The sequence below is a fragment of the Macrotis lagotis genome, chromosome 1 (assembly GCF_037893015.1).
Source record: "Macrotis lagotis isolate mMagLag1 chromosome 1, bilby.v1.9.chrom.fasta, whole genome shotgun sequence".
Classification (NCBI taxonomy): Eukaryota; Metazoa; Chordata; class Mammalia; order Peramelemorphia; family Peramelidae; genus Macrotis; species Macrotis lagotis.
Window position 1 is genome coordinate 538,777,995 of NC_133658.1, and position 14,438 is coordinate 538,792,432.

A 14,438-nucleotide genomic window follows, 5' to 3' on the forward strand; every position below is an offset into this window, starting at 1 on the left:
TAAGAAGTAGTTATTCATGAGGATAAGAAACAGAGGGGAAACTCAATTTAATCATAGCCCTACAGCTGATACCTAAGACTTAGTACCAATCATCTAATCTCTCCATGCTTATTTTCTTCTCTGTAAAATGTAGATATCAGAAGCAGTCTCCTTAATGTAGCTATCCTAAGGAATAGTGAATAGAAATTAGTTATAAATATAAAATGACATATAAATCTTTTAGCACTGAGGATTCAGAGTATTTTAAATACATGAAGGACACAGAAATAAGACTATCATTCCAGTACCCAACCTCCACACAAGAAGTGGAATCATATCATGATTCCATGGAAAGAATACTTGACCAGAATTTTATACTATATTTTCCACTTACCAACAATATGATTATTAGGGAAACATTTAGCTTTGAATCTCAATATTCTTTAATAAAATTCAATTGCTTTCTAGGATGATCTCATAACCATGGTATTTGTATTCCTATCAAAGCACAGTGAGACCCTCTTCAACGTTTCCTCTATGGACTAAGTCACTTACATTTTGTTTAAGGTATATACTCAGATCAATAATGAACCAGTTGTGCAGGACTAGAACACATTTTTGGCCTCCCTATGGGGAGAAGAATTTAAGAATTCTTCTTTCACATTGTAGTCTTTCACAATACATGAAGAAAATGAGATTTGAAGATATGTAACTAATCTTAAACATGTAATGTAAGGTACAACATTTATTTGTTTTGTGACTTTATGAAAGTCACTCAAATTCTCTGAAGAATATTTTTCACATCTGTGAAGAAGTTTTGATGTTTATGCCAGGACTATTATAGGAATAAGATGGGCTAGATAATTGCTTTTAGTGATAGAATGGTTTAATAATCATTGTTGTTCACATATGAATCTAGCAGAATATTGAAACATATATTCCTACTGATAGAATCTTATGATTTATTATTGTCATTTATAATAAACCTTCCTTGTCTCCAATGAATTTTGACTAGATAAAAGATTATGTCTTTTCTGCTCCATACATAATAAGAATCTCTTCTGAGCTGCATATGTCATGAAATAGATTTCTGGGAAGAGACTGAGGTGAAAATTCAATTTCAAAAAATATTAACAATTACCAGATGGATCAGTTGCCAAAGGCATATCTTAGTTTCCACATTATGGAGGGGGATTTCATTCTAAAACTTTCAATTTATGGGTCACATGTGTGATATAAAAGCATATTGGGGAAAATGCTTTATTGCATGCTATTTTCTTTCCTGGAGCACGGCAGGTAATATTGCTCCTCAAGGTTCTAGACTCTCCTCAAAATTTTGGGGCAGGTAGATCATTTCTCTTATATCAACTGAAGCCTCCTTTGTCTTTGTTTTCCTCTGTTAGGAACAAATGACTAGCACTCTAAACCTATCCACAAAAGGATATTTATCTCAAAGATATAGCCAGAATAAATATACAAATGTTTTCCCTAGTATCACAAAAGCATACTCTTTCCCATTCCACTTAAGTCATTTGGGGAAAGTAGAGTCAACTAATCTCTGTTCCTCTATAGTACTGAGCCTATTCAATTTATATCCAGCCATAGAATGCCTGTCAGCCATCTAATCTTTCTGCTGGTCTGGAGTCTCAAGGTCCTCCTGAAAGTTTTCTGTTGCTTCTAAGGACATCAATGCTGGGTTGGTTGCAATAACCAACTTGTTCTGTAACTCTCAGAATCCTATCCTGATTCTTCAAAATCTAAAGGTCTGAAAAATACAGATGCCATGGACTGGGAACCATTTCTTAAGACCTCAGGGCTCAGGGAAAGAAAATTAAAGGACTTACCATTTGCAGTATGATCTCTCACAAGATGCTGTGACCAAAGAAATCACTGAATAAGGCAAAGACCTTTGAAGTAAAGAGAAAGAGTTTGAACCTGACCATTTTAATGGCTCAGAAACCAGTCAAATAATCTCCTTCTCACCACACAATTGGCCACCCCCCCACCCTTTACAAAATATTTATACATGATTCAGTTTCTGTAAAGCACTATCCTTAAATGTCATAACAATTTAACCAAAAACAACCTCCCTCATGTCTTCTGTGGAAGGTATGTCACCTAAAGGGCAGAGAAGCTCTTTAGAATTTTAACATTTTAGCCACATTTTGTAACTTTTTCAGAAAGGAACAATTTGTGGAATTGTAAGTACATGGAAATAAGTATAATTTTATTTTGCTTTATTTTGTTCCAGGAAAACTTATGAGAAATTATGACTGTGACAATATGGACAAAAAATGCATCCTTAATTGTTGGAAACAAAGCAAAAGAAAGCAGGATATATTGCTCATGTTACAAGGTAGAGCAAGAAGGAGTATCCTGGTCATCTCCATGAGATAACTATTTGGGGGAACTAGAGTTAGTGTGGAGAAGAGCTCATCCCAGACAACCATCTGGTAGCTTCCTATTTTAACGAATTGTTCTTGATATATAGGTGCTAGGTTGTTTCCATGCTACTGAAGGCCTGCAAGTGCTGTGAGAACAGTCTAAATTTAGCCACCTCTAAATTCACATCCCTGATGCAAAATTAAGGTTGCCACACAATAGTTATGCTTCTGATTAGGCAGAAGTTTCTCCATTCCAGCACTGACACTTAACCCCCACCATGTGATTATGAGAAAGTTATTTAACCTCTCTAATTTCCATTTCCATTTGCTGAGTAAGGAAGTAGGACTGGTTGAGCTCTAAAATCCCTTCCAGCCCTAAATCTGTGATGTGAAATTACTTTAAGAAAAGCCAGGTAGACGTAGTGGGCTCTTTATCATCTGCCAGACTGAAAAAATAGAGACACATACCCAAGGGTAAAGACAAAACAGGTTCCACTGGTAGCAATCAAATGAATTGAATTAGTTTTTGATTACCTCTTGTTTCAAGAAAGGAAGATTTCTATAGGATTAGGACACTAAGATAATTATTCATCAAAGAAATGGGCAATGATTGGAGTCCCTAGGTACATAATACACAATTACTTTATATGTACATATTCATATATATATTTACATATACATATAAATATATAATACATAATTACTTTAGATGTTGTTTATTTGAAACTTCTTTTTTCCTTTTACTAGTTTCCTTTAGTTCTTTCAATCAAGTTAATTATCTTAGGTGTAAAATAAGTAGAAGGAAATTAGATTATGATATGAATGAAGGAGTACCATCCCATTCTAAAAGATTTCAATTTCTTCTACATTGTAAATCTAAAATTAATATTTTTCTTATATGTCTTCACCTTTGGTAATGATGATAAATAACATCATAGTCTCTGAGCATACCTGCAGTGTTGCTTTCCATTATAACTATGATAGCTTTTCTTATAGTCTGAGAGTTTTGAAATTAGGTATAAAGAAATTTAAAAAAATTTTCCTACCCTACTAATATCTCTTCAAAAACTGTAGTAATCCCACTTTGTCAATCCAAGCTAATGTAATTAGGATATGTTAAATGCTTTCTATATGCAAAGTAAATGCTTCCTCTGTTTTGGTATGCAAAGACAAGACAAAACAATCCAAAAAAATATTCTTTAGCTGAAGTTTACATACTACTGGACTGCCTCTATCCTAGTAGAAGATTATAAAGCAAGAGCTACATATCATCAAATTCTTCTGCAAGCAAAATTTGGGTAATTAACCCATTGTAACTTATATTCTCTCTCAAGGCTACCCTTAGTTTTCATTTTTGTCTTTATCATTCAGTTGTGTCCTACTCTTCATGTCCCAATAGACCAATTGTCTTTGGTATGATAGTCAAGTAATTTTCTGTTTTCTTCTTCAGTTTTATGCAGGTGTTATTAAATGATTTTGAATCCTGGAGTTTCTGACATTGGCCCAATGTTCTTATCCACTTCACTATCACCTATCATTTTTCCAAGATGGGTGTTGCAGAAGTACAGAATATAATGTGATAAATATTAGACCTGTACCTTTCATAGATGACCCTCTTTGACCCACAAACTCTGGAACAGTTAAACAGATCTAGAAATAATTATACTTGGAGACAGTGTAAAATAAGACTTGATACCCACAGTAAAAAATTTTTAATTAATTTGAGTTAATTAAGTGAGATTTGAGAAAAGATCTTGAGATCAATGCATAACATCTGCAAAAATTTGGAGAGGGAACGGTTAACCTCAGAAGAAGAGAAGTTGCTTGCAGAAAGAGTTTCTTGCAGTGACTGTGGCAAAGGCTATGGCTTCTACTCCTTGATCAGTGGGTAAAGAATATCAGAAAAGGATAAATCAGTGCTGAAGAATGGGATATCTTCCATTGGAAAATGGTTTGCTTTAGAAGTCATAAAATGAAAAATATATATGGTAGCTTTATTCATTCTTTTTGTTTCTTTGTTTTAATTGTGTTGTGACAAATGTTGATAATAATCAAGGTATAAGAATGTCAATATGACTATGCTTAATTACCATATACAGATTTTTTTAAAAAAAATCTCTGTAACATATAAGTACCAGGGGAGTAGAAGCAGGTAACTAAACTAAGCTCTCCCCAAACCACTCCAAATACCTTTAAATAATGACTATCCAGATTCTAAAGTTGCAGAACCCACAAAAAAATGAGTGAAATAATTTTATAATCTAAGATAACCTGGAAGATCATCAGGAAGGATCCACTGCCCCACAGTAAGAGAGGAGAACAGAGCAACACAAGACACACTGGAGTGAACCAGCCTCGGCTATCCAGTAACAGGAAGATAGGCAACTGAGTCAATGGAAGCAGTGGTGTTCCAGACCTCTCAGCCTAAAGAATGCCAGACAAGTTTGAAGGACAATAGGCATACTCTACCACACTGGGTAATAGCAATGCCAGCACAATGCCAGACACAATACAGCAGATCTGACCTCAGCAGAATAGAAGTGTGCCTCAAGAGCCACTGAATTTGTAGCAGAAGATGCTTCCAGTCCCAGCACAACAGAGATTACTGTTCTAGTGGAGCTGGGACCCTCCTCACAATTCAAGGGCAAAAAAGGAGGGCTTGTGGTCACCCTCAGACTACAACATAGGCAAGAAGATTAGTCCTAACCTCTAAAAATACCTTGGAAGAATTAAAATTTGCAGGTCACAATAAATATCTCAGAAAATAACTGCAAAATTCTCAGAAGCTTGAGACTGCATCTTCAACCCTGGAAGCAGAGTCCCACCTCAGCAAAAAATTAAAGTCAAGGGATAGGCTGAGGAAATGAGCAAGTAATAGAGGAAAATACAAATCTTACTTTAAAAATTACTATGATCCTATGGAAGATCAAAATGTATATTCAGAAGATGATAATAAAGTCAAACTTCAACATTCAAAATCTCCAAGTAAAATATGAATTGGATTCAGGCTGTAGAATAGCTCAAAAAGGATTTTGAAAATCAAGTAATTTAAGTAGAGGAAAAATTTGGAAGAGAAATAACAGGGAGGCAGGAAAACCATGAAAATGGAATCAGCAGCTTGGTGAAGGAGATACAAAAGAAAATGCAGAAGAAAATAACGTCTTAAAAACAAGAATGGGCCAAATGGAAAAAGTGGTCCAAAGAAAAAAGCCAATGAAGAAAAGAATGCCTTATAAAGCAGATTTAGTCAAATGGAAAAGGAGGTACAAAAACTCATGTAAGAAAATAATTCCTGACTTCCAGCCAAGATGACAGAGAGAAGACAGGCACAGTTGTAAAATCTCCTGATCTTTCTCTATATATGAAATGAAACAAAACTCTTAAGATAAATCTGATCAACAAAACTCAGAAAGAAAATCCAGGAGAAAGAACAATTACCTCAGATTTGTCTTCTGCAGTCCTGGATGAGTCAGGCTCAGAGGGTAGATCAGCTGTGGATCAGCCTGATTAGCAGCTGGGTTGGAGATTAGTAGACAAAGCAGAGGAAGGAGTTGAATATAATGGTATAATATAGTTAAAAGATGGAGTTGGGGTGGCTAGGTCGCACAGTGGATAGAGCACCAGTCCTGGAGTCAGGAGTCCCTGAGTTCAAATCTGGCCTCAGTCACTTAATAATTACCTAGCTGTGTGGCCTTGGGCAAGCCACTTAACCCCATTGCCTTGCAAAAATAAAAAATGATGGAGTCAATGAGTGATAAAGGAAAGTACTGGGAGGAAGAGGAAGAAGAAGGGGCTAAGATATTTCATATAAGAGCCAAGAAAAAGCTTTTTTAATGGAGTGGAATGGGGGGAGGAAGGTGAGAGGTAATGAGTGCATCTTTATTCACATCAGAAATGTCTCAAAGAGAAAATAACATACACACTTAATCAGGTATAGAAATGCTATCTTACCCTAGAGAAAAATGAGAGGAAAGGGATGGGATCAGGGGAATGGGGGGGATAGGTGATAGAAGAGAGGGAAGATCATGGGAAAGGGTACTCAGATACAACACACTTTTGAACAAGGACAGGGTGAAAGGAGAATAGAATAAATGAGAGTGGGAAGGAATAGAGTGAAGGGAAATACAGCTAGTAATCTCAACTGTGGGGAAAATATTGAAGTAACTTCTTTGGTGAACTAAACACAGACAGAAATATGTTTTTTTCTCTCTAGGTATTCTTGAGGTTTCTCATCTTTTTGGGGGGGTTGTGTTTACTATCACAACAAGATTATTATAATAGTATAAAATAAATAAACCTGAAAGAAGAAGAAAAAGAAATGCAATGAAATCTTAACAAGTAACGATCATATTCAAACATAACTCAGAAGGAAGCACCAAAGATTCTTGTACAGAACTTTACCACTTTTTCTTGTTAATTGTTGTAGTTCATACATTTTCAGTTTTGTCTGATTCATCATAATCTCATTTTTTGGTAAAAATTCTGTAATGGTTTGCTATTTTTTTTCTCCTGCTTACTTTATTGATGACGTATCTAAGTCAAGCAGGGTTAAAGGACTAGCCCAAGATCATTTGCTTTTCCCAATTCCAAACCTGGTACTCTATCCACTGCTCTATCTATCCCACTTACTTAACAACATCCTTTCTAAAATGCTATCAGAAATTAATGCGATACTTCAGATGAGGTATGACTTCACAAAAATGGGTCCTTTAGATAGAGAATTTCACCTTGATTTTGAGACCTTAGAAAAACTGATCGTTCCTACTTCCTATTTCCAAATCTATATACTAGCTATCCCCCATGTCTTAATTGTACTAATTCCTCACATCTGCCTTACAGAATCCCTTTCATCATCAAAACAGATATTATCATCATTTGCATGATGGTTTTCCTGGTACCCTTAACTACCAGTGCCTTTTTTCTCAAATCACTTTATATACAACTTAGCATTGATTTGAAATTATTCTTTTAAACTTACTCTCTCTATATGTGTAGGTGTTTATATAAGTGTATAGGGATGTTGTGTTACATGCATACACTTAAGTAAAAATATGTGCATATAAAATATATAATATATAGGATTGCTTAATTCATTTTATTTAGATTCCCAGTAGCCATAAATAGCTAATTAATAATAAATCAAGCAATATGAGAAAATTTGAAGAGCTGGATCAAATGGTACACTGAAGTTAAAACACAGCATTAAGGAGGAAACTTGAATGTTTTATACAATATATGTACATGCTTAATATATATCTTTATAAGTCTTTATAGAAATCTGAGTTCATAAAAACTACAACTACTATAGAGTAGCTACTCTGTTTTATGTATGGTTGTGAAGGAAAAACTAGATAGTTTTTTTTGCCTAGTCTCTCCATCTCATTAACAGAAAACATTCTGGTTTTATAGGGTTTTCATAAAGTTATATAGTATTTATGTATATGTTTTATTCATTGAGAATGGATTTTAAAAGAATGCATATAATATTCTATAAGCATCAATTGCTATATTATATATTTCCAAATGCTTTTTCATTGAAACTCCACAGTCTTTCCCTGATTCATCATAATATCTTGAAAGTGACCTTGAGTTCTTAAAGGCTATGCTAGTGAACCACAAGAATTTTAAGTACTTTAGGAAGTCTTGCCATACTTAACTGGTTTCAGTGACACTACACCAAACGAACTGATTTTTCTTTACAAGTTAAGTATGAAGTCTACCATAAGTAGATAGTTAGAGGACACTAAGGAAGAGTTGAATTCTAACTGGTCTTAGATACTTAGAAGTTGTATTAAACTGGACCAAATACTTAATCACTGTTTGCTTCAGTTTCCTCATCTTTAGAATGGGGAAAATAATAGTAAATAGTTTTCACTATCTATAGGTTGTGAGGATATTACAAAATTTATAAAACACTTTGTAAAATTTAGAACATTATATAAATGCTAGTGTTATTATTATTGTTACTATTATTATTATTGTTATTATTTGTTAAAGTAAATAAAGGAAGTTTGTTATTGGCACATCATACAAAATAAAAAAAAATTCCTTGGTCCTATTCAGTGACTTTATGTCTCTGCAATGATGGTGTCAGAACTGCAGAAAAATGGGATCAGGTGTGTGTATATATATATATATATATATATATGTATGAAGAAAGAATGAGTTTGTCATTAAATAAAATAATAATTCAAAGGTTTTCCTTGGAGAGAAAAATAATGGAATTGGATATAGTTTTCTTGAGTATTTAAAGACAATAACAACAAGAACAAAATACTCTTGAGACATTTAGTCATATTATATAGCAGTGTTTGTAGATTTATAAAAATGATGCCGGTAAAAATTTCAGTGTTTTTTAAAAAAACTTTAAACCATTATTTAGATAAATTCTAAGAACTTATGAGTTCAAATTAAATGATCATATTCTTTATTATTTGGTGTCTTTAACAGATTGGAAATAAATGGCAATTTCAAGAATTGGATATAGATATGAGTATATGTGTGTTATAAATGTATAATATATAATAAGTGAAAATCCAAATGAAGGATAAGAAATGGGAATGACCAAAGCCTTTTAAAATATACAGAAGATATTGGTAGAAGAAGTCATCTGGAAATTAGTTCTATAGTAGAGACTATTGTGAGGACATTGAAGAATCATTTCAAAAATTATCTTAAGAATAAAATATAAAAAACTTGGAAATTCAAAAACTTTTCTAATATCTCAAAAAGCAATCAAGAGAGAATCAATTATTATTTGCCTATATTCCAACTTCCAATTATTATTGAAAATAATCTATACAGGGTTAGGGGCAACTAAGTGGAGCAGTAGTTGTAGTATCAATACTGGAGTCAGGAGGGACTGAGTTCAAATCCAGCCTCAGGCACTTAATAATTTCCTAGCTGTGTGATCTTGGGCAATTCACTTAATCCCATTGGTTTACAAAAACCAAAAAGAAATAAAAAGAAACAAAGAAAGAAAAAGAAAAGCAAATAATCTATACAAGACTAAGAATATACTCAAATCAGGAAATTATCAGGAAACAAGTTAATCCTCATCTTTACTAACAAAGAACTGGCTGAATTAATGTTTTATTATTATTTTTAAAAGAATTGATTAGATAAACTAAAACATTGCCTTGAAGTTTTTCTTCTATAAATGTACCTAATAGTCATAAATCAAAGTTATTTAAAATTTCTTTAATATTAAACTAAAGAGTTAGCCTGGATTAATCATTCTCTGATAATAAATGTTAAATAAATGTTTGGAGTATGTATGTTCATGAAAGGTGTTACCTCCTGTCACATAGGAATTCCAATGTACAGTTTAAATGGAAAAAAAATTATTCCCTAAGAATGGTGGAATTTTTTCTTTGCAGTTGTAACTGTGCCTATTATATCAAGTCTAGCACATGAAGAATTTTGTGGAAGTGACCTGTAACCAATAATAATAATAATAGTCATCATCATCATCATCATCATCATTATTATTATTATGACATCTGTCCTTCATTCTTTAAGAAGACTCAGAGAAGTGATGTCAAGACATGTGCATGAATTGGATTTGAGTGAGGGGGGTGTTGTGCTATTTTACCAGTCTCGCTTTCTCCTCCAGATCCATCTGGGTTCTGTGGCCAGATTTGAGTCAAGATAACTGAAGATAGCATTGAATGTGAGGTAATCAGGGTTAAATGACTTGTCCAAGGTCTAAGTAAGTGTGAGACCAGATTTGGACTCAGGCTCTCCAGATTTCAGAGTTGGTATTCTAACCACTGCACTATCTACCTGGTCTGTTGGAATCACTTAAAATAACTTAATCATTCACAAAGGAATAGATGAATAATGTCTATTTTCTATACATTGCCTTTATTCATTTTATCCATCCAAGGTCATGTACTTAGAAGAAATATCTAGAAAATATTTCCATTAGAATTACTATCTTCATAAGATAGTAACAATGGATCATGAATTGGGTCTACAATAAAACAAGAGGATCATGAGAAAATTGGATTGCTCTCAAGAAATTGCAAATGACCTCAAACTATTATTATATTTCATTTTTTTAAAAAATGTAATTATAGAAAATATAAATTCCACTGAAGGGAGAAGGGCAGGAAGGGAGTGTGGTAGAAAAAAATGTGTAACATGAATATGCAAGTATATGAATATTGAAAAACTTTCTTTACATATAATTGGAAAAATAAAATATCAATTAAAATATGTAATCAGGTTCCTTGTAGAGGAATGCATGATTTTTTTATGAAATTCTCATAGATTTGCAATTTTTCTTTAATATGATAATGTTCCCTTATCTCAAAAAAACAGAATATGGTTACAAGAGAACAGATCATAACTCACATTTATCGAGATTGTGAGTTTATTGTCATAATTTCAAGGAATCTTTCAAGCAATGTAGATGACCCTGTGATGAATTTGGTGTCAAAAGTCCTGTCTTTAAATACTAGTTCTAACACTTATATTGTTCTTAGGGAAATTATAACTTCTGTAAACATCATTTTTTCTATCTGTAAAATGAGAGTGCTAACCTAGATAAAGGATTTCTGAGGTGCCTTCTAATTCTCAATCCATGGTCTGTTAATGACTTATTCCAAGGTACAATAATTACAACTAAATCAGAGTATTACTTTATTAATATTACTTATGCCTATAAGGGTGACAAACTTTTCAGCAGAGAGAGAATTAATATAGGAAGCTTCTCTCAAAGTTAAGCTTTAAATGAATAAATAATAAAATAAGAATGTTAGATAATATTAATGTAGGTAAACAAAATTGGAAGACTAATGAAGGTGAATAAATTAGACAAGATAAAGTAGGTATGCAAGGTGGATTCATTGGCCCTCAATAGCTGGAGAGAGGAAGATTATTAGAATATTATGAGAAAAATGTTAAATATTACTGGATTATAGATTATATCTAATAGCACAAGTATTTCATTATTCTGAAGAAATAATACTCTCCAATATTCAAGAAAAACACCATAGCTTCTTCTGATTTAAAAAAGCCCTATTCTATCAAAATGATACATATAATTTTTCAGGAATAGTCAGTTCTTCAGAAGTATAACAATAAAATTTTGTATTAAGCCAGAATCTTGATTCCCCATATCCAACACATATGTGTATTGTTATATGGCCATGAATCATGGAACATTACATCTTCTAAAAAAATAAAATTGAGTACCAAAGGACAATGGAGAAATATGTGAGTATAAACAGAATGTCATATCACAAAGAAACTTGAGGAAGAACCAGCAGAAAGCAGGTTATTAGAGAATTATATGATTTTTCTTTTTTAAAAAATTAATATTATTTTCATGAAAGAAAAAAGGCATTTCCATTTCATAGAAAAATTTAAAAAGTATGAATGTACATAAAACTGCAAATCTACCTCAAACAGCTTGCTATTCCCTTCAAATACAGAACAAAGTTATGTAAATTTCTTTTTTTCTTTTTTTCCTTTTTCCTTCCCTCCCCCCATTCTAGTAATGACTACAATTAGACACAAGCAGGTGTGTGAGTGTATGTGTGAAATTATTCTATTCATATTTCTATTTATAACTTCTTTCTCTGGATGCAGAAAGCATCTTTCTTCATATGACCTTCATTTTTAATTTGTGTATTTATGATAGTAAAAATGACTTATTCAATGACTATATTTACTCCTTTTACTATTTTGATATTTACATGCAAAAACAGTTTTCAATATTCATTCTTTTATGAGATTTGAGTTCCATATTGTTCTTCCATCCTACCCTTCCTTCCCACTAGCCATTTCAGCAGCCAATCTGACAAAGCCTGTATAGGTAGAATTGTTCTGCTCACTCCACTCATCATTTCATAAATTCTTTTCATATATATATATATATATATATATATATATATATATATATATATGTGTGTGTGTGTGTGTGTGTGTGTGTGTGTATGTATAATATGATTTTTCAAAGGATTAATTATATAGTAAGACCAAAGGGTAGCCAGTGTACACTGAAATCCTTAAAAGAATCCTAGAAAGCTTCTAACATTCTAAGTGATAAAGGTATGAGTTGACATTTATAAGAACCACGAAGAATGGATAGGTATGTATTTATTGTAAGTTGTCTCATTGGAGAGACCATTCACAACAATGAAACAATATATCCACTTGAGTGTCTTCTTATTTGAATATTTTCATGCACACACAAGATTAGAGTACCTTTTATTTGCGACAAAAATAGTATATACTTTGAAAGGAAAGAATTTTTTTGTAAAGAATAGATAAGACTTCATATGATTATAAGAACATAGAAATGAATATAAATCATTTAGCTCTGAGATAAATAACTCTAATAATATTTTTATATATTCAGTATAAATCACAATGTTTAGTGTAAGGAGATGGCTTTCTATCATTGAGAAGATATAATATAATGGATTTGTTCTTTGAAAGAGATAAAGCAATGTAACTCATAGATGAGGCATCTCTATCATCCCTAAGCAAACTTTAGTTGAAGGTCAGGAAATTTGAGGGAGAAACTAGAAATCCCCATAATTATTATCTCCTTATTTGTATCAATTATCTTTCATTCCCAACATAATGAAGGTCAGAATTCTAGAAAATAAAAGAATGCAATATTAAGAGAGGAAAAGACTATTTTTTTTGTAAAATTGCAAGATAAAGCTCTGTAATTTGAAATATAAGTTCATAAATTTAGAACTAGGTGGGATCATGAATGCCCTATAATTCAACCTCCTCATTTTATATATGAAGACCCTAAGGCCAAGATAGGTAATGTAATTTACTCAAATCAAAATAATATAAAGTAACAAATATTTATTTAAACCAAATTTTTCTCACTTCAAATCTAATCCCCTTTCAATCATACCATGGGGGAGTGAAGCTTAATGAATTGATTTATTCACAACATTAAAGAATCATTAAAGAAATTTTATATTTGAACAAGATCAATATCTGTGCAACTCAAAACTCTTTCTCTATCTGTGACACCATTTATGGGAGGACAAGCACCACAAAAAAAGCAGAAATAACATCACATAAATTTTTGTTACTTTTAATATAATACTTTGCCCATAATCAACACTCAAAAAATATAATGAACTAGGAAAAAATGAATGAATGAAACTTTTTTCCTAATCTATTATTAGACTATCATCTAAGAATTTTTCAGGATTTTTGTCCAACTCACTCTCTCTTTACAGCAAGTAACTCTCTCAAAATAATAAAGTTCTTAAATTTACTACCCAGAACTTTATCTCTGAATTTCATAGTGAATTGTTTGGGGTAATCTTTTTAACAAATGTCCAATCCCCTTTCTCTATTTATGAATCATGCAAGAGATAAGAACATGCAATATAATAAAAAAATTTCATCAAAACATATACAGACTGGATGTGTCATGGAGCTCTATTATTTGTTAGTTCATTTTGCTCTCATACTGTCAAAAGGTTAATATGCTATATTGTTACAATTCAACCTCTCAAATTCTCAAAGCACTGTAAATAATCATGGATTGGGCAAGATAGCTTAAAAATGAGAAGATAGTAGTGGAAGAAAGTGATGTGAGCTAAGGAGGAAGAGAATAGAGGGATCTCTAGGAAAATGGGCTCACTTTTTTCAGTGATATGAGTCAAAGTTTCAGTTAAGAAGGTGGAGGAATGGAAATCTTGAGGAAGGATAACAAAAAGATTGAAAAATCTCAAATGGATGGAAAAGTGGTTTGATTAAGGAGGTATAAAAGGATTACCTTATGCTATTGAGATCATATGGCATAAAAGTATAGAAAATGGAGATAGCATAGTTTTTTCACTTTTAAGTTTCATTCAGGAGTATATGTTTAGAAACAAAGATAAAAGATGTAGAAGTAATCTAAAGTTTAGGTTTTGCAAAGAAGGATAAAGCAGCAAGGGATGCTAAAGAAAAGGACAGTATAAAGTTCAACTGATTCATGAGGATGGAGAAGGCAAAAAGCACAGCTAATTTAGAGGTAATGGGCTTGGAAAGAGTTAAGGGATTGAGGGAATAGATTGTGATGAGTACAAAGAATTTTGTTTGGAG